This window comes from Bombina bombina, chromosome 2 (assembly GCF_027579735.1).
Source record: "Bombina bombina isolate aBomBom1 chromosome 2, aBomBom1.pri, whole genome shotgun sequence".
Taxonomy (NCBI): domain Eukaryota; kingdom Metazoa; phylum Chordata; class Amphibia; order Anura; family Bombinatoridae; genus Bombina; species Bombina bombina.
The window spans coordinates 1,063,538,074-1,063,564,956 of record NC_069500.1 but is presented as its reverse complement, the minus strand read 5'-3'; the positions used below and the strand labels follow the sequence as shown (position 1 = coordinate 1,063,564,956).

Genomic DNA, 26,883 nt, shown 5'->3' with positions numbered 1-26,883 from the left:
AAGTTTAGATGCCGGCCCATTTTTGGTGAACAACCTGGGTTGTTCTTGCTGATTGGTGAATAAATTCATCCACCAATAAAAATGTGCTGTCCAGAGTTCTGGGCCAAAAAAAAAAAGCTTAGATGCCTTCTCTTTCATATAAAGATAGCAAGAGAACAAAGAAAAATTGATAATAGGAGTAAATTAGAAAGTTGCTTAAAATTGCATGCTCTATCTGAATCACAAAATAAAAAAATTGGGTTCAGTGTCCCTTTAACCCTCCTTTACTATTGGGCCCTCTAATCCTTCTGTATTTGTTTCATACATTTTTGTTCTGTCTATTAAACATATTATTGTACTTTTATCTTTTTGGACAGCTCTGTGGAATTTGTTTGGTGCTTAATAATAATACAAGTGTCCTTGTCATTGTGACTAACTTACCTTCACTCAATAAGTGGTTTTCAGGTGTACTTAGGACCCAGTTCTCTAAAGTTCCCCAGCATGGAGTTAAATCATTATGCAAACCCCCACATGGGCAGACCTCATTCAATAAAAATAAAAAAAGTGGGACTGTGCCTGAGAATCCCAGCAAGTGGCAAACTGCCTCTTATAGGGTTTAAATACTGGGGAAAAAAGGGGAAAATTAAGAAGCTCTCTGGAATGTAGAATCCCGCAGGTGAACAGAAATGTAACGGGTACCAAGGATTGATAACATTTTTTTTTTGAAGCACTTATAAATCGGATTGTGCTGTTTTCAGCGTTCTTTACTTTATATTCACATCTAATTTCCTATACATGTCTTTTTCTATACGACTGCAATTTGTGTATTTTGAGACAAGCTTGCCAGCTCAAATTTGGTAAGAAAAACAGTGAGACCTGCAGGCATAACCTTAGATGTGATAAGACCATGTGAGAACTTAATATAGATCTAATGAACACCCTTGTTCAGCCCAGTTGTTAAGGCTTGGAGACATTTTACAAAAAAGTAAAATACTCTTTGAATTTAGTACTTTTTGTAATGATTTTCACTTACTATTTTATTTTTGCATTATATTTCATATTAAATGCTGTGTTTATTGTGTACATTTTTTTTTTTTTTCCCATCAATTTTTTTTTTTTATAAGTTTTACTGCATAATTTATTTTGGTATTTTGCTATGTACTCGTAATACAATTTTTTTTTTTGTGTGTACTTTGATTATGATTTTTAGATCATGCTTTCAGTATGCTTTTTATACTGTAAATTTTATTGAGCTCAATACTGTAATGTATGTGTTTTCACACTTTGTAGCACTGACAGATCTCTTTGGAGAGTCTCACCTTAGTGGAGAGCTTTACAGAATCAGTCCCTTAGGGCCCAGTTCTCAAAAACCCGCATGGAAAGACTGAAGAGAGAGGCAAGAGAAGAGAATTTTGGTTTTTCTGACTTTTTTCAGAAAATTTTTCATAGATAGGGAATCTATTATGGTCCCTAAGAAAAAACACCCTTGTAGCTGGAACAAGGGAACTCTTTTTCAGATTCACTTTCGAACCGTGGGAACGTAGAAAAGACAGCAAGATCTCTGTATGAGAGTTTGCTTGTTGAAAAGATGTCGCCTGAACCATTATGTCGTCCAGGTATGGCGCCACTGCAATTCCCCGATATAATATCAGAAATTATTTCTGCAAGACCAGGTCCGAACAAGGTCTTCCCCTTGTAAGGAAGTGCTAGAAGCTTGGACTTAGAGATAACATCAGCTGACCAAGAGTTTAGCCACAATGCCCTGCGGGCTAGTACAGTGGAGCCAGACATCTTGGCTCCCAGTCTAATAACTTGCATGTTAGCATCAGAAATAAAGGAATTGGCTAGTTTGAGAGCCTTAATCCTATCTTGTATCTCCTCCAATGGAGTCTCTACTAAATGATTCAGACAAGGCGTTGCGCCAATAAGATGCTGCACTTGCTACTGTAGCAATACAAACAGCAGGTTGCCATTGAAGACCTTGATGAACATACATTTTCTTTAAATAAGCTTCTAGTTTTTTGTCCATGGGGTTCTTAAAGGAGCAGCTATATCCTCTATAGGGATCATAATTCAGAGTAGAAATAGCCCCATCTACTTTACGCACCGTGTGCCAAGAATCTTTAATGGAGTCAGCAACAGGAAACATCTTTTTAAATACGAAGTAATCCCTGGCTTCTCTCATTCCTGGTACATAATCACACGGTCTGGGACAGGAAAAACCTCCACAGAGGAAGGAACATCATACTATTTATTAAGTTTACTAGACTTCTTAGGGTTGACAATGACATAAGTATCGGAGTTGTCCAAAGTAGACAATACCTCCTTTAACAGTACACAAAGGTGTTCAAGCTTAAATCTGAAGTTTACTTCTTCAGTATCAGATAAAGGGAAAAATACTGTCCGAATCTGAGATTTCACCCTCAGAGGCTACAGGCGTATTCTCCTCATCCAGATTTATGAGGGAGGGCAACCTGCGTAGCAGTATGTGGAACAGAAACCTTACTATTTGAATGTCTAATTTTCCTCTTGCCTTTTCCAAGCATAGGAAAAGCAGATACCGCAAAAGATACCTGTGCAGCAAAATCTGCAGGCAAATAAACTCCTCCAGGAGGCTGCGAGGAACTGCAGGGCACTGTATGGGACGCCATAGAGGCTTGGGACGTTTGAGGAGAAAGCTGTGGCATTGCCTGAACAGCATCATCCTGAGAGACATTGGGCTCAGAGGGCAACAATTTATCTTTAAATTGAAGTGTTCTAGCTAAGCATGCAGCACAGAATAGAAGAGTCTTGGTCCATGTCCATAATACTAAATAAAAAATTCCCCAAATTGTAGATATTTTTTAAATACACTGTCACTATAAGAATTTTTAATACCACAATTTGATTGCCAGAAGTCCTATAGTAGATCGACACTGAAGAGACTGAAATTCAATTATGCCGATCCGCTCCGTGAATATCCGACAGCAGAGATCAGTCACATGACCGGCAGAGAGGAAACTACGCAGCAGTGTTTCCCGCTGCCTACAACATAAGATGCAAGTAGATGCAGCTGGTTTCAAACTCAAGCAGTTTGTCAGTTAGCCTGTTCTAGCTAAGCAAGCGAAGAAAACCAACGGCCAAATTTTAAGTTTATACATAAATCCCTGTATAAAACATAAGCCACACACATACTAATAAAGCATTTCAACAAAATTAGCCCAAAGAGGAAAAACATCCCAATAAGGGTAAGATTAACCCCTAGTCTCAACATACATAATGTGCCTGCCCACTGCCAAAGAAAATCCTGTATAAAGGATTTTGAAAATGTCCCCATCTACTACATATTATTCTGAAGTGCAAGTCTCCAAGACCTAGAAGACAAAAGAACTTACCTGCAGTCTAGTTGTCCGCCAGGAAGACAGCTCACAAGGCGTGAAAGGACACATACTCCTTACAGAGACCTGTAGAAAAAGAAAGAACAGAGTAACCAACTCTGGCTTTCTGTATCATGGGCAGCAATGTGTTATGAAGTTGTGATATAGTCCTTGCTTTGTTTCCTAACTGCTTAAAAGCTACCACTACTCAACTGAAGAGATTGACGTGGACTCAGCTAAACCCAAATCCTTGCTTGCAGGGAAAAGTCCCCAAAAAAGGAATTAATTTCTTCAGACACCAAACTTCACCTCCTCCATTGACAGAGGCAAAGAGAATAACTGGGGATTATGGGTAAGGGAGTGACACTTAACAGCTTTGCTGTGGTGCTCTTTGCCTCCTCCTGCTGGCCAGGAGTGATATTCCCACTAGTAATTGAATGACGTCATGAACGTCATATCTTAGGAAAGAAAACAGGCTCTGCCTCCTTCCTTCTCAGATGGGGTGGAGCACCGTCGTCGAGGGATAGCTGTTTTGCACTTGCGCAGTGGAGCCAACTAAGAGGCCGCATTTGAGATGCCTCTATATGAAGTTTTTTTTAACCGTGCTGCAGATACAAACCACCACTGGGTGCCGCAGCAGATCGGCTACTGGTAGCAAATCGTGCTACAACATTGTGCAATAGAGAGAAAGCCGACCTCTATGCTGCCTCTCTCTATTGCACAATATAGTGGAAAGTGGGGGGAAAAATGTAATTTTTAATTTTTTTTTTTAATTTTTTTTTTTTAAATAAAATTTCAATTTGAAATTTAAAAATGCCCCAAATGGCAGGTGCGGCAGTACCTCACCTGCCTCCTACGACTGCATGAGAGATAGAGAGAGATATATATATATATATATATATATATATATATATATATATAATTTCACAGTTTTATTTAATCAGTTTTCCTTTTTTCATCTTTGTAAGCTAACACATTTATATCGCGCCCCCCCTTTTTTTCTTTTCTCTACATAGCGCAATAGAGAGAGGCAGCATAGGGGTCAGCTTTCTCTATATTGCGCAATATTGTAGTATGCTTTGCTACCTGTAGCCGATCAGCTGTGCCACTTGTGTGTGGTTGTTTCTTTTGTTTTTTTATTTGCTACAGCGCGGTTAAAAACTTAAAGTGAAAGTAAAGTTTGAGCCTCTAGAACACATCAATCTACTCTATATGTCAAATATACTGAGATCGCTAACTTTTTTTTTATTTTTTTTTTATTCATTTTATATTTTCAACTTTATTTATCTATAGAATTTCCTACCGTTACCGCGCTAACTCCGCCCATCATCTACTTCCTTGATTTCTTTGTGCTGACGTATAGAGCTGTCACACCCGCTCCATACGTATATGTAAATCCGCGTTCACATTGAACAGGTCTAAAACGAGCATGCGTCAATCACGCTAGCAACATAGTATTGAATGAATACCAATAATGTATTGATTCAGTACTATGTTATATTTCAAACAGAGTGGCTATGAATTTTTTAAATACGTGACCGTTTTCCCTAGACCGCAACTATCACGACGTTTACTCTTTATTGCCGGGGGGGGGAGATTGCGCATGCGCGAAACGGGAGCGCGCAACAAAACCAAATCTGCAGAAAGTAAATTTGCGCATGCGCAGATTGAACAATACTCCGATGACGTAGCTTGACGGCCGCCTAACGGCCAGAATTTCAATTGGTTATTGGGACAGTGTGACCAGAAGCAAAAAACAAAATATATATTACGGGTTGAATTACGATACTATGTAAAACCAAATAGTTGCGGTCATAACTTTGTTGACAGATAATTGCTGCAAAATTGATGAATGAAACTCATATTATTTTGGCATAAAGAATGTTAATGAAGAACGTAAACAAGGTAAGTTTACCTTCACTTTAATATACGAGGTATCTCTAATGCGGCCTCTTAGCCAATGAGCGCCGGTCATGTATGTTCTCCTGGTGGTTGACCACACCAGGAGAACATGACCAGCGTCATTTGACTCCCTGCACAGTGTGCATGTGCAAACCAAAGATGTACAGAAAATACACAGGAAACAGCTCTGCATAAATGTAATATTTATAGAACATATATTTTGGATTTGTGGAAACTTGTGAAGCCTCTGAGCTGCGGGTACATTTTGGAAAGTACAAAAAGCAGTATACAGAGTACATTACCCCTCCACCTTAAATAACCAAATGGCTTCTGATAACGTCGAGCTGCGACCGCGGCCCGCATGCTGCAGATCCGGAAATCATGTGACCGGAAGTTGCGTCATCTACGTGAATCACGTAGATAATGTGTTTGTGTTTCTATGTGTGTATCATAGCCAGTGCCAAACTCCTGCAGACTCGGCTGTACTCAGACCAGGGTGCATCAAGGATACAATAAAAGAATTCACTCTTTGGATTTAAAAGTTTCGAGGCTTTTACCCCTTCCTCAGACAAAGAAATAGCGAACAGTGAAACATTATAAAGATATACATAAGACCCTCCCCCCAGTGCACCACCAATCAAATGTGAGTCTGTGCCAATAGCAACTAACTAGACTGATTAGCCTTGAGTCATATGTACATTTCATAGTATAACAAAAAGATACAATGCAATACATAACCAAAACAAAATATATGGCCAAATACACATTCAATCATGATATAAAAATAGAAATAAAACCACATATGTACTGATCAAACGATGTATACTTTTGTGGACTTATTTACTTAATACCTAATCACAAATTGAGGCCCTGTCTAAGAGATCTTAATGGGTGAACTGAGCTGCACGGACATGGGCAAGATTATGTCTGAAACTGTATGGAATGAAATAAATGTGTACCAGAGGGATTACAACTGCTTGTATTCTAATGTGGAGTCACGTTAATAACCATTATAATGCCCCACTCTGAGCCGTGTATCTATCAGCCCATATTAGGATACCTTGATTCCTATTGTGAGTAGCTTGTGTAAACAGCCTAGGACGCCATCCATATCAGCTGTACAACCGCCTTGCTTCCTGCATGAACGGGGAACGGGGGCGTGGCTTAATTGTGTGTTAAAGGGGCGTGGCTTAATCAGCGTGTGTACTGCGTAACACTGTTTGATAAGCCAATAGCGGTGAGGTAGGGGATTCCCACGCTCCATAATATTGCTAAACACAAGTAAAACAGCGTGTACTAGACTGTGTGTGATACAATCTATTACCATTTCCAATTATACTGGGGCTAATAAACTGCAATCAGCTACTGCTGGTTCTCCTCAAAGCCCCAACTGTATACATTTTAAAAGGGATTGTCAGACCTGATCTGCGTGTGGGAATGTAACAGATCATTAAGAGTATAGATCCATGGGCATACCGAATTTCTCTGTATATAAAAATGAAATGTCTGTCTGATCTATGCAGCTAAAATGCGATGTATAAGCCTGCTATAATAGTGGGTAATATTACATATTTATAGTGTATCAATAATAGCTGCATTCAGTCAGTAGAATTCACATTAGCCAAATTATGTACATCGGTTAATGTGCATCGCATATGGGTCCTATAGCACCTCCCAGAGAATCTGTACCCACCATCAGTGTAAGCTAAAATGACTCAACATAAAGAACATGGGATGGCAATAAAAAGCTATCAAAAGGGAACATAGATAGCAGGAATAACAATTTTGACAATATCATGTGCATGTTCATTTGAGAGATATCAATACTCCAAGGAGTATAGGTACACAAGATATCTATTATACCCACTAGTCATGGTAGTCATGTTATATAAGGGCAGGTAACCCTGTATGTGGTATTGAGTCCCAAAGAATGTTAAAGGAAGCAATGCCAATCAATATTGGCATTTAGACCTCTTGGGTGTAGCGTATCCAGTCTAAAGTTCCATCTAGCCTCCACCTGCAATAATTTCTTCTTCCTATCACCCCCTCAAAGTAGGGGGGGGCATGGTCTATTAGTATGAACCTTAAGTCTTTGACAGTGTGTTTGGCTTCTAGAAAATGACGTGCGACCGGTTGATCAGTCTTATTCGTATCCAAAGCTGCTCTTATCGCACTCCGATGGTTAGCCATTCTCTTCCGATTATCGTCATCAGTCTTTCCCGCGTAAAACTTCCCACAAACACAGCTCAATAAATAAACCACAAATTTGGTTTAGCATGTCATGTAATGTCGGATTTTATATTGTTTGTTGTTGTGGGGGTGCCGGAATGTAGATCCTTGTATCATGGCACTGCAAGTCGTGCAACTTGGGCCTCTATATGACCCATGTTTCTTCGTCTTTAACCACTGTTCCTGTTTGTAGCAGTGTGTTGGGTCCGTTTTCATTAAGAGATCCTTCAGATTGCTGTTCCTTTTGTACCCTATTCTTGGTACAATGCTTTTTGTAAATGGTAAGCTGGGGTCAGTTTGGAGAACCCACCAGTTTTTCTGTATGCCTTTTGCTAGTAGGTGGGATGTAGGACCAAATGTAGTGGTCATTGTAACCCTCTGTTCAGTGTCTTTTCTCTCCTTGCCAGCAAGTAATGTTCCTTGATCCATTTTGGTCACATCTTCCTTAATAGCTTTTATCAATTGTTCGGCATATCCTCTCTTCAGGAATTTTTTGGGCATCTCCTGTACTTGTATGATCACCTTCTCAGGTATTGTGGTATTCCTCATCACCCTGGTCATTTGAGCTTTAGGAATAGCCCTAATCAGTAACCGGGGATGATTGCTGGTAGCCAGAAGGATTGAATTGCGATCTGTAGACTTCTGATATAAAGTTGTGGCCAATATTGTTTCATCTTTTTGGTTATGTATTGCATTGTATCTTTTTGTTATACTATGAAATGTACCTATGACTCCAGGCTAATCAGCCTAGTTTGTTGCTATGGGCACAGACTCACATTTGATTGGTGGTGCACTGGGGGGAGGGTCTTATGTATATCTTTATAATGTTTCACTGTTCACTAATTCTTTGTCTGAGGAAAGACATGTACTGTAGTACCTCTGCAGTCTGCACGCCCAGCCACGCAGTATATGATAGGGGAAAAGCAGTCCAGCTGATGTGTTGTACAAGCCGGGTTAGTTATTATCTAAGCCTGTGACAGTCATTTTTCTAAGCCTGTGCCAGTGAAGAGCTGATGTAGCGGAGGCTTATACATTTATTTGATGTCCTCTGCAGCAGTGCATTAACACATTTGGGCAAATATATCACTGCCTAGTTTGGGACTCTTACTCTCTGTGGACCGGAGTGTATAACTTCCCAGTGGGTACTATAAATCTGGTCTGTACTATAATATGGGCATTCAGAGGTACACAGGGTACTATAAATTTGCTCGGTACTGTGGTATGGGCATATACTTGGCATAAAGGGGTACAGGGGGCTATAAACCTGCTCTGTGGTGTGATATGGGCATATACTTGGCATAAAGGGGAACAGGGAGCTATAAACCTGGTCTGTAGTGTGATATGGGCATATACTTGGCATAAAGGGGTACAGGGAGCTATAAACCTGGTCTGTAGTGTGATATGGGCATATACTTGCTATAAATGGATACAGGGCACTATAAATCTGGTCTCTAGTGTATTATGGGGATATACTTCCCATGTGTAATAAATCCATTTTTTACATTCCTTCTGCTTTATTCCATTTATATACAACGCTACTAGTAATTCTTTATATTTATTTCTCTTACAAAATTGGCATCAACTGTGACCTCATAGGCTCAAATTAAAGAGAAACTCAATTACATGCTCTAGGGAAATCTAGTTCATTAGAGCATGCAACTTTTGCATTACTGACTAGCCAACTAGGGGTAAACTAGTTTAAAGCGACACTGACTGCATTGCAGGCGCAGCTAATGAGTTCTATATTTATGCAGGCACTTTTTCACAGTTGTTTGCTTTTAAAGTTTTAATGTTTAAAATTTTAATAAACATGTTCAGTTTATACCATATTTGTGTATAAACTGTGTTGATTTTTCAAAATTTGAAATGTACAGAATATCGGCCCCTGATATCGGTTATCGGCCTGAAAGACGGCCGATTATCGGTATCGGCCCTGAAAAAATGATATTGGTCTATCCCTAATATATATATCTGCAAGACTGTACTTCAAATCTAAGTGTAGAAAGTATATCAGTAGTAACTCACTGCTCACCCTGTATACTGTGGTGGGCGATATTGAGGCCTTTTCACTTGGGGCTAGCGAAAACTTCAAAAATCATAATTTTGAAACAGCAAGGTGCAGAGTTGATCCATACAGGTATTTAAGCTGTATGACTTCTGAGTCTTTTGATATACAGCAGAATAACAACAAATATTGCAGCATCCATAAACACACACCCTTAGTGCAGGGCTCAACAAAGCCTGGGAGCCACTTATTCCTAGAATTTTACCCCGGCTCCTTACTTTTTGTTTTATTCTCCATATATCTATATCCTAATACCACTGTATGGCTCCTAAATATTTTTACTGGCTACTATATTTTAAATAGATTTGTCAGGCCCTGCTTAGTGTCCTTTTTATATATTAGTTGGTATCTTGAATTTTTGCTCTAGTTCAGATTATGGGCAAGCTAAAGAATGGCTGACTTTGTTTACTATTTTGTCATTATTATTATTTGACAAAATAGTTTGCTGTAATGTAGATGGAAATATTTAACTAAATATGTTGTTTACTCATCTAGCTGCGACATGGACTGTTTAAAAATAAGATACACATCAAGCAGTCTGGTGATTTTTTTTTTTTTTTACTAAATATGGCCTAGTTGTGGTAAAATAATGTATCACCATTAAAATCTATGGAGAATTTTTATGGTACCCCCCGTTTCCAAACTTTACCACTCCAATGGAAACTAGGCCTATGTTGGTAACTCATCCAGCTGCGGCACAGACTGCTTAAAAAAAATAAGATGCACATCAAAAGCAGTCTAATATTTTATTTACTCAGTGCAATTTCCAGTATAATTGCATATTTGATTCACACAAAATATATATTTTTTTAGACTTCTCCTCTAATACTGGTAATTTTTAGGTCCCTTGCAGCCACAAATACATTGAGAGCACATATCTTTCAGATAGCGGCAAGAGCAGGTTTTGATCCAGAATTAAAGAATTTCAGTTACAAAAAGCTGAATAGATCAATTTTCTAGTTTTACTATATTCTGTTTTTAAGAAATCAGAAAGTCCCTTTTTTTTTAATACATCAGTGTGATGATTTCCTTTAAGTGTTTTTTTTTTGTGGTCTTTTTGTGCAAAGACATGAACAAAAATGCATTGGCAAATGGACAGTAAACGTTCTGAGGGAATAATATAGTCACAGGATTCACTGGTTCTTGGAAGTCTTTGGCTTAGTGCCTTTGCAGCTGAGTTTTGTGAAAGAAAAGCTATGCATAACACAAATGATCCTGTAACCATGTAGTTTATTTACATTATGGAAGATTTTGATTTGTCAAATTGAAATTATGCAGATTTGCAATTTTGTTTAAGTTTTTTTTTTAAAAATAAATTAAAATTATTTATCGTGCATATGAAAAATAAACGTTCAAATTTTTTTGTGTGGTTTAATTTAAAGCCGTTTACATTCACTTTTAAACTGTGTGAATTTCAGCATAAAAGGGTGAATTGTTTGCAACTGTTTGTTGATTTAACCAATATGAAAATAATCATATTGTATCTTATTTCGTTGCAGTTTTATAAAGAAAGGCTACCTTGTATTTAATATAACAAATTATTGTGTCAGATGATACAAAATCTCTGTATCTCCCAATTCATGTGTTTAAAGGGATACTAAACCCAATTTTTTACTTTCATGATTCAGATAGAGCTTGCAATTTTTAGCAACTTTCTAATTTACTCCTATTATCAGTTTTTCTTCATCTCTTGACATCTTTATTTGAAAAAACAGAAATGTAAGGTTAGGAGCTGGCCCATTTTTGGTTCAGCACCTGGGTAGAGCTTGCTGATTGGTGGCTACATCTAGCCACCAATCAGCAAACGCTACCCAGGTGCTGAACCAAAAACGGGTCGGCTCTTAAGCATACGTTCCTGCTTTTTTCATATAAAGATAGCAAGAGATTGAAGAATTGATAATAGGAGTAAATTAGAAAGTTGCTTAAAATTGCATGCTCTATCTGAATCATGAAGAAAACAAATTTGGGTTTAGTATCCCTTTAATTCCCATATGTAACAAAATAAAAACGCTCTACTAGTGTGCCATGAGAGATCCTCAGGTGTGCCACGGCAGACTGACAACAGTGTGACATACTTTTTAAACTTGCTTGTTTTTTATTCCCAGTGCAGGGGTGTCCCTCTTTCAAATATTGGGAGGTATGTGACAGGCTCATCAGGCAGACAACCATGACATATTGACATTCATTCACAGACACAATGTCAATATGTCACGTATAGTTTGTAGGAGGCATGGCATCACAGCACAATACATACAGTATGTGTGTGTGTATATATATATATATATATATATATATATATATATATATATATATATATATATATATATATATACTGTATTAGGCTACAATGTGTGTTTTTTTTTTTTTTTAAATTTTGGGATGATGGTGTGCCACATGATTTTTTAAAGTAAAAAAAAGTGTGCCACGGCAAAAAAAGGTTAAAAACCACTGCCATAAACCAACACAATTAAACACTAAAGCAGCCAGAGTTGATTTGATTTAAAGGGACAGTCTACTTGATTTTTTTATTGTTTAAAAAGATAGATAACGCCTTTTAATACACATTTTCGGCTTTGCACAACCAACATTGTTATATTAATATTCTTTATAACCTCCCCTGAAGGCTGTCTCTAATCTTTGTGCATTTTATTAGCTTTTCACAGTCAGACAGTATTAGTTCATGTGTGCCATTAACCTTGTGCTCACTTCCATGAAGTAATGCACATACCAGCACTAATTGGGTAAAATGCAGGTTTGTAAAAAGCACTGATATAAGTCTGCAGAGATTTAGATACAAGGTAATCATAGAGTTAAAAAGTATATTAATATAACAGTGTTGGTTATGCAAAACTGGGAAATGGGTAATAAAGGGATTATCTATCTTTTTAAACAAACATTTTCTTATAGACTGTCCCTTTAAATCAAATAGAGTTAAATCAAAATTCCAATCACAGTTTAAAACGCTAGTCAGTAAGACTCTATTTTAAATTTTTATATTAAAAAAAATAATCATTTTTAGAATAATAACTTTTCAGATTATTTTCCAGTTTATATCAGAAAATTACTGATTTAGTTGTATACCATTAGAAATACATACATAATTATGAAATTATTGGGAGGTGAACTATCTCCACCTTAATAAGTTAATCATTCATATTTGATCAGCCTTTCAGCTGTACTTTATTGGAAGGATAAAAATAATTAATAGTTTTATTTACATAAAATAAGAACATAATATGTTTCAGTTTATTGTGGCTGTTTGCAAGCGTCAGATGGAATACTCATATTAGAAGTTGAAAGTAAACCTAATCGCTTGAGTGCAATTGACATTAACAAAAATACAGTTACCTGCGCGCAAAAGCTAAGTATAACAATGAATCTGTCTAAACTAGTATAAATAAATAGATACCTAAATAAATGGTACAAGTAAATATCCTCAGTATATACAATTTAATAATAGCACAATAAATACACATAAAATTACCACCTGTGGTTAAACAATAAAAGATCCTATAATGAATAGCTAAAATACTTCATAAGGTGTAGTCCCATTAAAGGCAATCAGAGGGTCATGTATAAATGTCTCAAATAGAAATGCTTCCACGCAGCATATAACTCACAGGGTGTAGGATAAACACTCGCTTCTCCCCAAGAACAAAGGTACATCTGAAGGAAAACGTTCCATTCGGTCACCATGTAATCCGACCGTTAGTTTTGCGGTTATACCTCTCTAGCGTACTGTCACCTTGGGTAGTTGCTCCGTCTTCTGCAAGTAGCAATCACGTATTTGTTCCCGTCCAATAGATACCCTCCGTTTGTGAGCTACATCGTTAGCAGAGTAGAAAATAAGAGAACAGCACAGCAGAAGAGGGGTGCCCGTAGGACCAAGGGACACTGCTAAGTCCCCAAACAATAGTATCAAAACTTGGGAAAAAGTCCTCTGCACTCAAAAACGTCTTCTTTATAGCAATTTATTGATACAAAACAGCGACGTTTCAGGGTCACAGCCCCACAAGCATGAATAAGGGGCTGTGACCCCAAAACGTCGCTATATCGTTAGCAGTAATATTCAAACAGTGTCCAAAAGTATCCAGCAGTCTATTGAATATGCAGAGTGCTCTGCTTCCAAAAACAGAAACAATTGTCAATCAAATAGTCGCATCTACACTTCAGCCAGTCAATGCCTTTATGAAGATGCTTCTGTTATGCCTCTTTTGCCTTTTTTATAGTTCTCTTGTGTATTGGATGGACCAATCACTTAGTCCCATTTTATTTAAACTGAACATATATCCCTGCATTGGTACACGTACGTTGTAATCAATGGATGTTCAAAAGGTGTACTTATAATTATTAAAGCCAATCGATACATTTTTTTTTTTACTAAAAATACATAAATATATACACACATTTGTCTATACAAAAAACTGTAATTATATCCAATAAATTAATGTTATTCATATAGATGTTAAAAAATGTGTATATATAGGGAGGAAGTTAGAAAAGGAGTATACATATGTGTTAGATATTTTGAATTGGTATTTTAAAAATGTAAAAACATTTTTTTGAATTATATTTAAAATTTAGGTTATAAAAGAAAATACAATAAATTAATTAAACCCTACAATCCTTGATAGAACTGAATCCCTAACTAATCCTTATAGGAGATCAATTATGCAAAAAGGGATTTAAATCAAGTTCCGCATTGAGACCCTCAGGATTAACCAAAATTATAAATTTGTTCCGCCTCATAGTATAAAATGTTTGTATTAAAATCCCCTCCTCTTGTAGCTTTATAAACTTTCTTAAGTCCCCAAAATTGGAGACCTTTTGCTTTCCCATTATGTGCTTCTTTAAAATGTTTAGACAATAAATGCCTTCTAAGCAATGCTTAATATTATAGAGGTGTTCCCTCACTCTGTCCCTCAAGGTGCTTTGGGTCTGACCTAAATATTGCTTCATACAAGGGCACTGTATAAGGTATATAATACCTTTTTTTATCAGTGCAACGTATAATATCTTCAATTTCAAATTTATAATTCCTGGTTGTGGAGGAAATGACGTTTCTTTTATTGTTATATTTGCAAGCACACAGCTATAACAGGGGAAGAAACCTTTCATTTTTTTGCCCATACAAATTCTTATCAACACCTTTTTATTTTAATTTAATGCACATCAGGATAGCGTGACCTTAGACCTCTGGTTAACTGTTTCAACAAACAAAAAAAGTGTCACAAAACACATCAAAAATACATTTAAAAGTACAGTTACACTCATAGTAACACTATGTAATAAAAAAAATAAAGAATAAGTAAAGTCAAAATTAAACTTTCATGATTCAGATAGAACATGCAATTTGAATAACTTTCCTATGTACTTACAGTATGTTATCTAATTTATTTGTTCTCTTGGTTTTCTTTTTTCTTCTATAAGATACGATGAGTACACGGATTCATCCTTTACTTGTGGGATATTATCCTCCTGCTAACAGGAAGTGGCAAAGAGCACCACAGCAAAGCTGTTTATATAGCTCCTCCCTTGACTCCACCCCCCAGTCATTCTCTTTGCCTACTCTAAGTAATAGGAAGGGTAAAGTGAAAGAGGTGATAAAATGTTAGTTTTTATTTTCTTCAAGCAAGATCTTTTTTATTTTAAATGGTACCGGTGAGTGCTATTTTCTCCCAGGCAGCAGATGGATGAAGATTTCTGCCTGGAGACTGATGATCTTAGCAGTTGTTACTAAGATCCAGAGTAGTTCCCACAGAATGTCTAAGGAGTACTTAAGAAACTTCATTGTGAGGAACGTTTTTCATGCTACAAGCATTGAGGTATGTTCAGTCATTTTTTTTTCTGGAGAGATTGTGTTATTTCTGAATTGGCTGAGAGTATCCCCATGAGGGAAAGGGTAAGCAGTAATCCTAATGTATACAGAGGGGTATTACTGGACCTGTATATTGGGCTATAAAAAAATGGTTGACACTGATGATATGATGTTTGTGGGCAAACGTTTCTATGTTGGGAGTTACAGATAACGTTTTTTATGGAAACGTTTTTTACTTTATTTATGGATGGAGGGTACACATGGCTTCACTTAAGGGGTTTATGGACCCACATGGCTAGGTTTTAGACCGCTCTGGTGTGGTTATTTTAGGCTGTGAGACATTGAATGAGATGGACGGGGCCTATTTTCGCCCCTCAGTTGCGCAGTTGTTTTTCCCAGACAAGCAGCAAGCTCCAACTCCGGTGGGCCTTTCAGAGATCGTGTGGGCCTAATCGAAGGGTTAACCCGATTTTACAGACCTCTGAGGGCAGGTAGGCGCCACAGCAAGGCTGTGGCGAGGTGCAGGGGGTGTTTTTGTTTGATTTTAATGTTTTATAGCACAACGTTTTTTTGGTAAGGGTTAAGTATTCCTTTGCTTGTGGGGCAATCTTAGCTGACAAGTTGGGATGCATTTATCATAAAATTGTGGTAATTTTATCATTTTAAAGCAGTTTTGGAAAAATTGTATTCTTTTTTTCTCTTAAAGGCGCAGTACCGGTTTTTCAGATTATTTTTTTCATAAAATAAAGTGTTTTCAAGTCTGTTTGTGGTCATTACTAGCCTGTTTTAACATGTCTGACATTGATGAAATTCAATGTTCCATGTGTATAGGAGCCATTGTGGAACCCCCACTTAAAATGTGTCCCTCATGTACCGAAAGGTCCTTGCATTGCAAAGAATATATTTTAGCTGATAAAAGTATGTCTCAGGATGATTCTCAGTCAGAAGAGAATCAGGTTATGCCATCTACTTCTCCCCAAGTGTCACAACCTTTAACGCCCGCCCAAGCGACGCCAAGTACTTCTAGTGCGTCTAATTCTTTCACCCTGCAAGATATGGCCGCAGTTATGTCTACTATCTAAACTGATAGAATGTTAGCAAATATCCTACAGCACTAGATGAATGACCTCTAGCTCCTTAACAGAGTGGGTCCCTAGCCACCCACAATACAAGTAAATACACACAAAAAAGCTGAAGGAGCGCCTAACCAAAGGCAAGGTCTAAAAACAAATGTTAAGTTTAAAAACAAAGAGTAATGGGGATGTGGTATATGTCTTAAAAAGTTTGTATATTTAATAACATTAATTACATAAAATATGTATCACAAAATAATGCATGGATCCATGACTTGATAACTACAATCTTAAAATACACCTAATATAAAATGGTAGAACCTATGTTCTTTAAAATATGACAGTCAGATGAGAACAGTTGAAATAAAAACAACAGACGTACAATCAATATGAAATATAGAAAACATACAAAACAAAAGAAAAAACAGTGAATATGAGGCAATCAATGCACGTTAGTACATAAGTTCATCAAGTAATAACTCAGTTCTCCTCCTAAGTGTTGTCCAAAGTGCAAGTGCAGAAAAAAATGATGATGTAAAATCCACAATGTAAATGCTGTGTTCCAAAAATCTCAAATATTGCAGAAATGTGAAAAAATTTGACAAAAAATATTAAAAATATATTAAAAATGAATACAGCTGTGTATATCCAAAAACCAATTTTAACTTTGATTTTTGCATCACTCATTGGTTTCTGGATATACACAGCTGTATTCATTTTTTTTTAATTTTTTATTGAAGTTTAGTTCAATACATACAAATAATGCCTTTCAATAAAATCAATATAAAAAAAATTGTTTTGAATTGTACAGTAGCAAGTTATGAAACCTTAATACACAAAACATAGCTATATGGCATTGAGTAAAATAAAACAGCAAACATCATGTATGCTCAAAGAATAATGTGTCTTCTAGGTGATATCAGAGGCCACTTTTGGACCTCACAGCATGGCATGAAGCTACAGAAGACAGCTATGGACAGTAGGGGACCACTTTTGGGACCCCACTAATAAACCTCTATTTTAAATTTTATAGAACATATTTATATAACAAGTTTTCATGTGCAAGTAGTATGGGCTCTGACAGAGAGAGAAAAAAACAAACAAACGCTATAATCTTCTATAAAGAGTGTCTAGGGACCCTTATAAACAATAGTATGTCTTGTATTCTATGTGGTAGACAAATGCAAACAAATGTAAAACAGGGTGCTGACATCTTGAGTGTGCTCATTTAGAAACTGACCTAAAACCTCTCATATTCATTGGCAAGTACAATTTTATAAAACTAATGACCTCAACTTACTAGCTAGAAGGCAGTGGGGGCGATACAGCTTGTGTCTTAAATGTAGGTGGGGAGAGAAGGGGCAGAAGAACAATTATATACAGGAGTATATACTAGGAGCAAGTAGTGAGGAGAGTGTTAGGGACAATTTTCAGAGGTAGTCCTATATCAAATAGCTCTGATCCAATGTTTACTATACTCTTTGCTTAAGATAGGCAGATGGGTTGTGACCCATATACATATTCCAAAAACATGCACGTGACATAAAGGTAAGTGCTAGAATTTTGGGGTATTAGCAAGAGAGCCAAACAAATACATGCATGGGATGTCTCCTTCAAAACACGTACCATGGTATAAACTATCTCCTTTAATCTAGTGTAGGAGCCCTGCCTCGGCCGCTGGCAGTTCGCCATATTGCTTAGAAACAATAAATAAAAGGAGAGAGGATAATAGTCATTCTGCAAACAATCGGCTCCTAAGTGTGCTTTAACCAGTATGTCAGGAAATTCAGCATAGTAACATATCAAGCTCATCCAGAAAGTGGAACTAAATGTATATGCACATAAACACTACTCAAGTAGAATTAACTAACAGTGCCATATTAGTATATTATGAACTATTAAACTTATCTAAATATATACAACCATGTGTTGAGATAAGCCAGACTGGTTTGTGTCCATTAGTCCATTCAGTACTTATAATATATTTAGGGGACGTTGGTTAGACAATAGAGTTTCCAAGGGGCATAACAGCCGAAAAATCCGTTCACCGTAAGCACCTTATCCCATGCCGGCTCTCACAAGAAAAGTTCCATCTGCAGGGTTTGTAGACAAACAAACAAGAGTCCCAGCAAGTGCAGCCTTGTATTGTAAGCCGCATCTGGTAAAAAGGATATTCTCAGTATCCATTGTCCGCCGCCAAAGCATATCCTGCTGCCTGCCTTTGGCTTTGAATTGGGGAGAAAGTCTCTCTAAAGGTTGGTTCCATGCATCTGAGGCATTTTGATGCGGTGTGTCGGATCCGGCATGGGTCTTCCTCCTATACTCATGTAGACTTCTCTCCACTATTTGTGTGCCAAGAGGGGAATCCCCTGACTCCTTGGAAACAGAGAGGTTCCCTGTGCTAATATCGGACCTACTAGTGCCCCAGGCTGCGGCCTGACTAGTACCCGGGTTAAGATCAATGTGCCCGGTCTTATACAGCTTTGCAGCATTAGTATTGCGGAGGGCAGTTCCTGTCTGAAAAGGGATCCTAGAATGATAGGTAAGTCTCTCTATCTTGGGGACCGCTGCGTCACCAACCTGCCCAAGCTTGATCTGAGATCCGTAGGTAATAGCTGGGGCCAGCCTAGAACTAGGTGTAAGGGAAGCATCCAATATGGCCACTGAATCGATTTATTTGTTGTGTGGCTACATCACCCTTGGTCTCGCCACCCTTATCTAGTAGCACACGAGGTTCAGCAGCCTGGAACTTATTACCGGTGACTTGCCTTATACTCCGGTGGGGAACAGTGAGGTCAGCTTTTTCCTCCTCTGGAAAGGCGTACTTTTTAGTAAAGCATCTGCTGATCAGCCGGAGCTTTGCAAAATGATCTTCCAGCAGCTTTGTCAGAGTTGCTTCAAGATACTGCTCCTCCATGTTTGTGACGGGGCCTCTTTTGTTGCAATGAGGGGATCGTTGTTAGACTCCACTTGTAGTTGATTAATTATCCTATTTCAGGATATCGTAACCCCGGAGTTGGGGGGGGGGGGGGGGGGTTATGAACGGCAGCCCCAGACCTGTGCTGCTTACTCTGCACAGGGCCCGTTTTCTTGTGGTTACCTCACAATACAAACGCTTCAGGCGGTAAAATGTCCCTTAGGCCTGTGAGAGAGTCCGCTACACAGCTGTTCCAAAGAGCATAGGCCAAACACAATCAAAGTATCCGCTCATAGGATTTATTCCCTCTTAACACAGTAGTTACCTCACTGGTATGAAAACGGATTGTCCACTATAATAAGTTTTAATAAAAATCTGTATTTTTCCTGGAGCTTCATCAAGATGCGTCTTGCCGCTTTGGAAGTAGGCTCCGTCCCCCCCGTATTCATTTTTATTTTATTTATTTTTTTTGTCACATTTTTTCACATTTCTGCAATATTTGAGATTTTTTGAACACAGCATTTACATTGAGGATTTTACATCATCATTTTTTTTCTGCACTTGCACTTTGGACAACACTTAGGAGGAGAACTGAGTTATCACTTGATGAACTTATGTACTAACGTGCATACACTTGGCATTGATTGCCTCATATTCACTGTTTTTTCTTTTGTTTTGTATGTTTTCTATATTTCATATTGATTGTACGTCTGTTGTTTTTATTTCAACTGTTCTCATCTGACTGTCATATTTTAAAGAACATAGGTTCTACCATTTTATATTAGGTGTATTTTAAGATTGTAGTTATCAAGTCATGGATCCATGCATTATTTTGTGATACATATTTTATGTAATTAATGTTATTAAATATACAAACTTTTTAAGACATATACCACATCCCCATTACTCTTTGTTTTTAAACTTAACATTTGTTTTTAGACCTTGTCTTTGGTTAGGCGCTCCTTCAGCTTCTTTTTGTGTATCTACTATCTAAACTGCCTGGTTTGCAGGGTAAGCGCAGTAGGTCCGGTATTAGAGTAAATGCTGAGCCCTCTGATGCTTTGTTGGCCATCTCCGATGTACCCTCACAGTGTTCTGATTTGGGGGTGGGGGAATTGCTGTCTGAGGGAGAGCTTTCTGATTCAGGAAAGATGTTCCCTCAAACAGACTCAGATATGACGGCCTTTAAAGGGACATGCCACCCACATTTTTTCTTTTATGATTTAGAAAGAGAATGCAATTTTAAACATCTTTCTAATTTACTTATATTATCTAATTTGTTTTATTCTCTTGATATTCTTTGATGAAAAGCATATCTAGATATGCTCAATAGCTGCTGATTGGTTGCTGCACATAGAAGCATTGTGTGATTGGCTCACCATGTGCATTGCTTTTTCTTCAACTAAGGATATTTAAAAAATGAAGCAAAATAAATAATGGAAGTAAATTGTAATGTTTAAATTTCTATTCTCTATCTGAATCATGAAAGAAAGATTTTGGGTTTAGTGGCCCTTTAAGTTTAAGCTTGAACACCTCCGCTTGTTGCTCAGGGAGATTTTAGCAACTCTGGATGATTGTGACCCTATTGTAATTCCACCAGAGAAATTGTGTAAAATGGATAGATATCTAGAGGTCCCTACTTACACTAATGTTTTTCCAGTCCCTAAGAGGATTTCGGACATTGTTACTAAGGAATGGGATAGACCAGGCATTCCGTTCTCTCCCCCTCCTACTTTTAAGAAAATGTTTCCCATATCTGACACCATTCGGGATTCGTGGCAGACGGTCCCTAAGGTGGAGGGAGCTATTTCTACCCTGGCTGAAAGCACAACTGTCCTCAATAGGTATAGTTGTATGCTTAAAGATCCTATGGATAAAAAATTAGAGAGTCTTCTAAAGAAATTGTTTATTCATCAGGGTTTTCTTCTACGTCCTATAGCGTGCATTGTTCCTGTAACTACTGCAGCCGCTTTTTGGTTCAAGGCTCTAGAAGAGTCTCTTAAGGTTGAGACTCCATTAGATGATATTTTAGATAGAATTAAGGCTCTCAAGCTAGCTAATTCTTTTATTACAGATGCCGCTTTTTCAAATGGCTAAATTAGCGGCAAAGAATTCAGGTTTTGCCATTTTAGCGCGTAGAGCGTTATGGCTTAAGTCCCTGGTCTGCTGATGTGTCATCAAAATCTAAGCTGTTAGCTATTCCTTTCAAAGGTAAAACACTATTCAGGCCTGAACTGAAGGAGATCATTTCTGACATGCCCTTCCTCAGGACAAGACAAATAGAATGAGGGCCAAACAAAATAATTTTCGTTCCTTTCAAAACTTTATAGGTGGACCCTCTACTTCCTCCCCTGCCACAAAGCAGATGGGGAATTTTGCTCAATCCAAGTCAGTCTGGAGACCTAACCAGACCTGGAATAAAGGTAAACAGGCCAAGAAGCCTGCAGACCAAGACAGCATGAAGGTGCAGCCCCCGATCCGGGACCGGATCTAGTAGGGGGCAGACTTTCTCTCTTCGCTCATGCTTGGGCAAGAGACGCTCAGGATTCCTGGGCTTTAGAAATCGTGACCCAGTGGTATCATCTAGAATTCAAAGTTTCTCCTCCAAGGGGGAGATTTCATCTTTCACGTTTGTCTGTAAACCAGACAAAAAGAGAGGCGTTCTTACGCTGTGTAGAAGACCTATATATTATGGGTGTAATCTACCCAGTTCCAAAAGCAGAACAGGGGCAGGGGTTTTACTCCAATCTGTTCGTGGTTCCCAAAAAAGAGGGAACCTTCAGACCGATTTTAGATCTCAAAATTCTAAAGAAATTTCTCAGGGTCCCATCCTTCAAGATGGAGACCATTCGGACAATTTTACCAATGATCCAGGAGGGTCAATATATGACCACCGTGGATTTGAAGGATGCGTATCTTCATATTCCTATCCACAAAGATCATCACTAGTTCCTCAGGTTCACCTTCCTGGACAAACATTACCAGTTTGTGGCCCTTCCTCCCAGAATTTTCACAAAGGTGCTAGGGTCCCTTCTGGCGGTTCTAAGGCTGCGGGGCATAGCAGTGGCGCCCTATCTGGATGATATTTTGATTCAGGCGTCAACTTACCATCTAGCCAAATCTCACACTGACATCGTGTTGGCTTTTCTAAGATCTCACGGGTGGAAGGTGAACATAAAAAAGAGTTCTCTTGTTCCTCTTACAAGAGTTCCATTCCTAGGAACTCTGATAGACTTGGTAGAGATGAAAATTTTTCTGACGGAGGTCAGAAAATCAAAGATCTTAACCACTTGCCGAGCACTTCATTCCGTTCCTGACCGTCAGTGTCTCAGTGTATGGAGGTAATCGGACTAATGGTAGCGGCAATGGACATAGTTCCGTTTGCTCGCTTGCATCTCAGACCACTACAACTATGCATGCTCAGACAGTGGAATGGGAATTATGCAAATTTATCTGCTCAGATAAATCTGGATCAAGAGACCAGAGACTCTCTTCTTTGGTGGTTGTCACAGGATCATCTGTCCCAGCGAATGTGTTTCCGCAGGCCAGCATGGGTCATAGTGATGACAGACGCCAACCTCTTGGGCTGGGGTGCAGTCTGGAATTCCCTGAAGGCTCAGGGTGTGTGGACTCAGGAGGAGTCCTTACTACCAATAAATATTCTGGAACTGAGAGCGATATTCAACGCGCTTCAGGCGTGGCCTCAGCTGGCTTCGGCCAAATTCATAAGATTCCAGTCGGACAATATCACAACTGTAGCATATATCAATCATCAAGGGGGAACAGAGTTCTCTAGCGATGATAGAGGTTTCCAAAATAATTAGATGGGCAGAGACTCACTCTTGCCATCTATCAGCAATCTATATCCCAGGAGTGGAGAACTGGGAAGCGGATTTTCAAAGTCGTCAGACTTTTCATCCGGGGGAGTGGGAGCTCCATCCGGAGGTGTTTACTTCCTTGTTACGGGTCCAGATCAAGGGATCCTCAAGCAGTACTGATAGATGCTCTAGCAGTACCATGGTCGTTCAACCTGGCTTATGTGTTTCCTCCTTTTCCTCTCCTTCCTCGTCTGATTGCCAGAATCAAACAGGAGAGGGCTTCGGTAATCTTGATAGCGCCTGCGTGGCCACGCAGGGCTTGGTATGCAGATCTGGTGGACATGTCATCTCTGCCACCGTTAAAACTGCCTCTGAGACAGGACCTTCTCATTCAGGGTCCGTTCCAACATCCAAATCTAGTTTCTCTTTGGCTGACTGCCTGGAGATTGAAGGCTTGATTTTATCTAAGCAGGGATTCTCTGAGTCGGTCATAGATACCTTGATTCAGGCTCGAAAGCCTGTCACTAGGAAAATTTATCATAAGATATGGCGTAAATATCGTTATTGGTGCGAATCCAAAGGCTACTCATTGAGTAGGATCAGGATTCCTAGGATTTTGTCCTTTCTCCAAGAAGGATTGGAGAAGGGGTTATCAGTTAGTTCCTTAAAGGGACAGATTTCTGCTTTGTCAATCTTACTACACAAGCGTCAGGCTTAATTCTAACCAAAGCCTGACAAAACGACTGAACGTCTGGGACATCCGCCAGTGTTTAAACCTGTTGCTCTGCCATGGTGTTTGAATTTAGTTCTTAATGTTCTTCAAGGGGTTCCGTTTGAACCCATGCATTCCATAGATATTAAACTTCTATATTGGAAAGTTCTGTTTTTAGTTGCTATCTCTTCTGCTCGAAGAGTTTCTGAGCTATCTGCGTTACAATGCGACTCGCCTTATCTTCCATTCTGATAAGGTGGTTTTGTGTACTAAACCTGGATTCCTTCCTAAGGTTGTTTCTAATAAGAATATTAATCAGGAAATTGTTGTTCCTTCTCTGTGTCCTAACTTTTCTTCTAAGAAGGAGCGTCTGATGCATAACTTGGACGTGGTTCGTGCCTTGAAGTTTTACTTGCAAGCGACTAAGGATTTCCGTCAAACATCTTCTCTGTTTGTTGTCTATTCTGGAAAGCGTAGAGGTCAAAAAGCTACGGCTACCTCTTCTTTTTGGCTGAAAGGCATCATCCGTTTGGCATACAAGACTGCTGGACAGCAGCCTCCTGAAAGGATTACAGCTCATTCTACTAGAGCGGTGGCTTCCACATGGACTTTTAAAAACGATGCTTCTGTTGAACAGATTTGTAAGGCTGCGACTTGGTCTTCCCTTCATACCTTTTCCAAATTTGATACTTTTGCTTCTTCGGAGGCTATTTTTGGGAGAAAAGTTCTTCAAGCAGTGGTGCCTTCTGTTTAGGTATCTGTCTTGTCCCTCCCGTTCATCCGTGTCCTGTAGCTTTGGTATTGTATCCCACAAGTAAAGGATGAATCCGTGGACTCGTCGTATCTTATAGAAGAAAAGGAAATTTATGCTTTACCTGATAAATTGATTTCTTCTATGATACGACGAGTCCACGGCCCACCCTGTCAATTTAAGACCGATTTATATTTTTTTATTTAAAACTTCAGTCACCTCTGCACCTTTTAGTTTCTCCTTTTTCTTCCTGTATCTTCGGTTGAATGAATGGGGTGTGGAGTCAAGGGAGGAGCTATATAGACAGCTTTGCTGTGGTGCTCTTTGACACTTCCTGTTAGCAGGAGGATAATATCCTACAAGTAAAGGATGAATCCATGGACTCGTTGTATCATATAAGAAATCAATTTATCAGATAAGCATAAATTTCCTTTTTTGAAAAACATACCTATGTAGGCTCAAAAGCAGCAATGAACTACTGAGAGCTAGCTGCTTATTGGTGGCTGTACATATATGCCTCTTGTCACCCAATGTGTTCATCTAGCTCCCAGTAGTGCATTGCTGCTCCTTCAACAAAGGATACCAAGAGAATTATGTAAATTTCATAATAGATGGGAATCTGAAAGTTGTTTAAAGAGGTATGTTCTATCATAAAAGAAAAATAAGGTCTATTTCTCAAGTTTTGTAGATTATTTTATTTATTTTTTAACATATTTTTACTGTGAAGAAATGGCAATGCTATTTCTGCAGACAAAAATTCAGTTGTAAGAACTACAAATCCAATAATGGGCCAGATTACTAGTGAAGTGGAAATGTTTGAGTGAGGCGATGAGGGGTTTATCGCGGGTGTTTGCGATCGTTAGGCTTACCACTGGTAGTAAGAGTTGAAAGCAGATGCAATCACTTTAGCGCAATTGCAATTTACGCTATTATGATTACCGTATCCTCAGAGCTCAGGTTAACTGTTTCGCTGAAACAAAAAGTTGCACAAAACACATAAAAAATAGATTATTTACAAAGTACAGTTGCACTCCTAACACCATCTAACAAAAAACATTGCACACAAAAGTTATAAGGGCTCAAACATATGAGGTCTCACGTGTTAGAAAAAAAGATACATAAAGATGTATATGTGTGTGTGTAAATGTTCATATGTGTGCACATATGTATTTATAGCAGGTAAGCAGTGATCAAGTGCACCTGGTGCACGAAACATGTCTGCATGGGGATCAGCTCACTTGCCTGATTGTTAGAGTCACTGCTGGCTCTGTACAGGACATCCTGGTTTTGTCCTTTTTAACATATGGAATAAAGTTCTTCTTTTATACTCTGCTGCCTGGAACTCGACATTATTTGCTCTTTTTGAGTATAGTGCTTTCTATAGCACTTTCAGCATCATATCCTTTTCTACCTGAGCGCCTTCTCTACTTCTGCATTCTATGTATTTATATGTGAATATTTATGTATTGACAGACACAAATACACACATATAAATACAGATGTATATATGTCCATTGGAACCCTTTGCAGTTAAGTAGATGAAAACATGAAAAAGCATATTCTACACATGTGTATTTATAAATAAATAAAATATATATATATATATATATATATATATATATATATATATATAATACATTTTGCATAGGAAATTAGTACATCTAGGCAAGTATCCCCACTTGCTTTTCCCCAATAAAACTCCATATACATTGTTACCAATGCACAAGAGGATTCTGGGTAAGATATGCAAAGTCTCAACATTTTTGCTTCAAATACTGTTTTAGCACAACAATCCCTTAATCGGGTTAATGCTAGACAGCCTGTTTCGTTATTTTTGGAACTCTTCAGTAGCAGATTTCTAATTGCTGCTTAGGTAAAGCTAATTTCAGGGTTAAATCAAAATTCATTAAAATTATGGTGGAGATAAAATTTTGAGATTAAAATCCTCCATGTCTCAAAAGTAAATCAATAAAACATTTTTGCATAGGAAATTGGGGGGGGGGGGGGGGTAGTGCGCATGAGAATATACTATCGGGTTTGTGCGAGTAGGGTGTTTTTTATTGATTTTTTTTTTGTTACATTGACTTAAATGGGGGAATACATAAACACACCCTCGATATTCAAAGTTCGTTTTTTTTTCCGCTCATCAGGTTAGTGCGAAATATTATACTGTTAGGTATTGTTTTGTGACATGGTATTGTATCAAGGCATGTTTTTCTGTCTTTAAAGTGGGTTTTTTTTTTTGTTTGCAAACAATTTGTTT

At 38.2% G+C, this 26,883-nt stretch overlaps 1 protein-coding gene across 1 annotated transcript in view; it reads left to right on the top strand.

The window, feature by feature from the left end:
* LOC128650031 (histone-lysine N-methyltransferase SETD7) overlaps positions 1 to 26,883 on the top strand; it is a 107,992-nt gene that overhangs the window by 20,573 nt on the left and 60,536 nt on the right. The gene's annotated exons all lie outside the window — the stretch shown is intronic.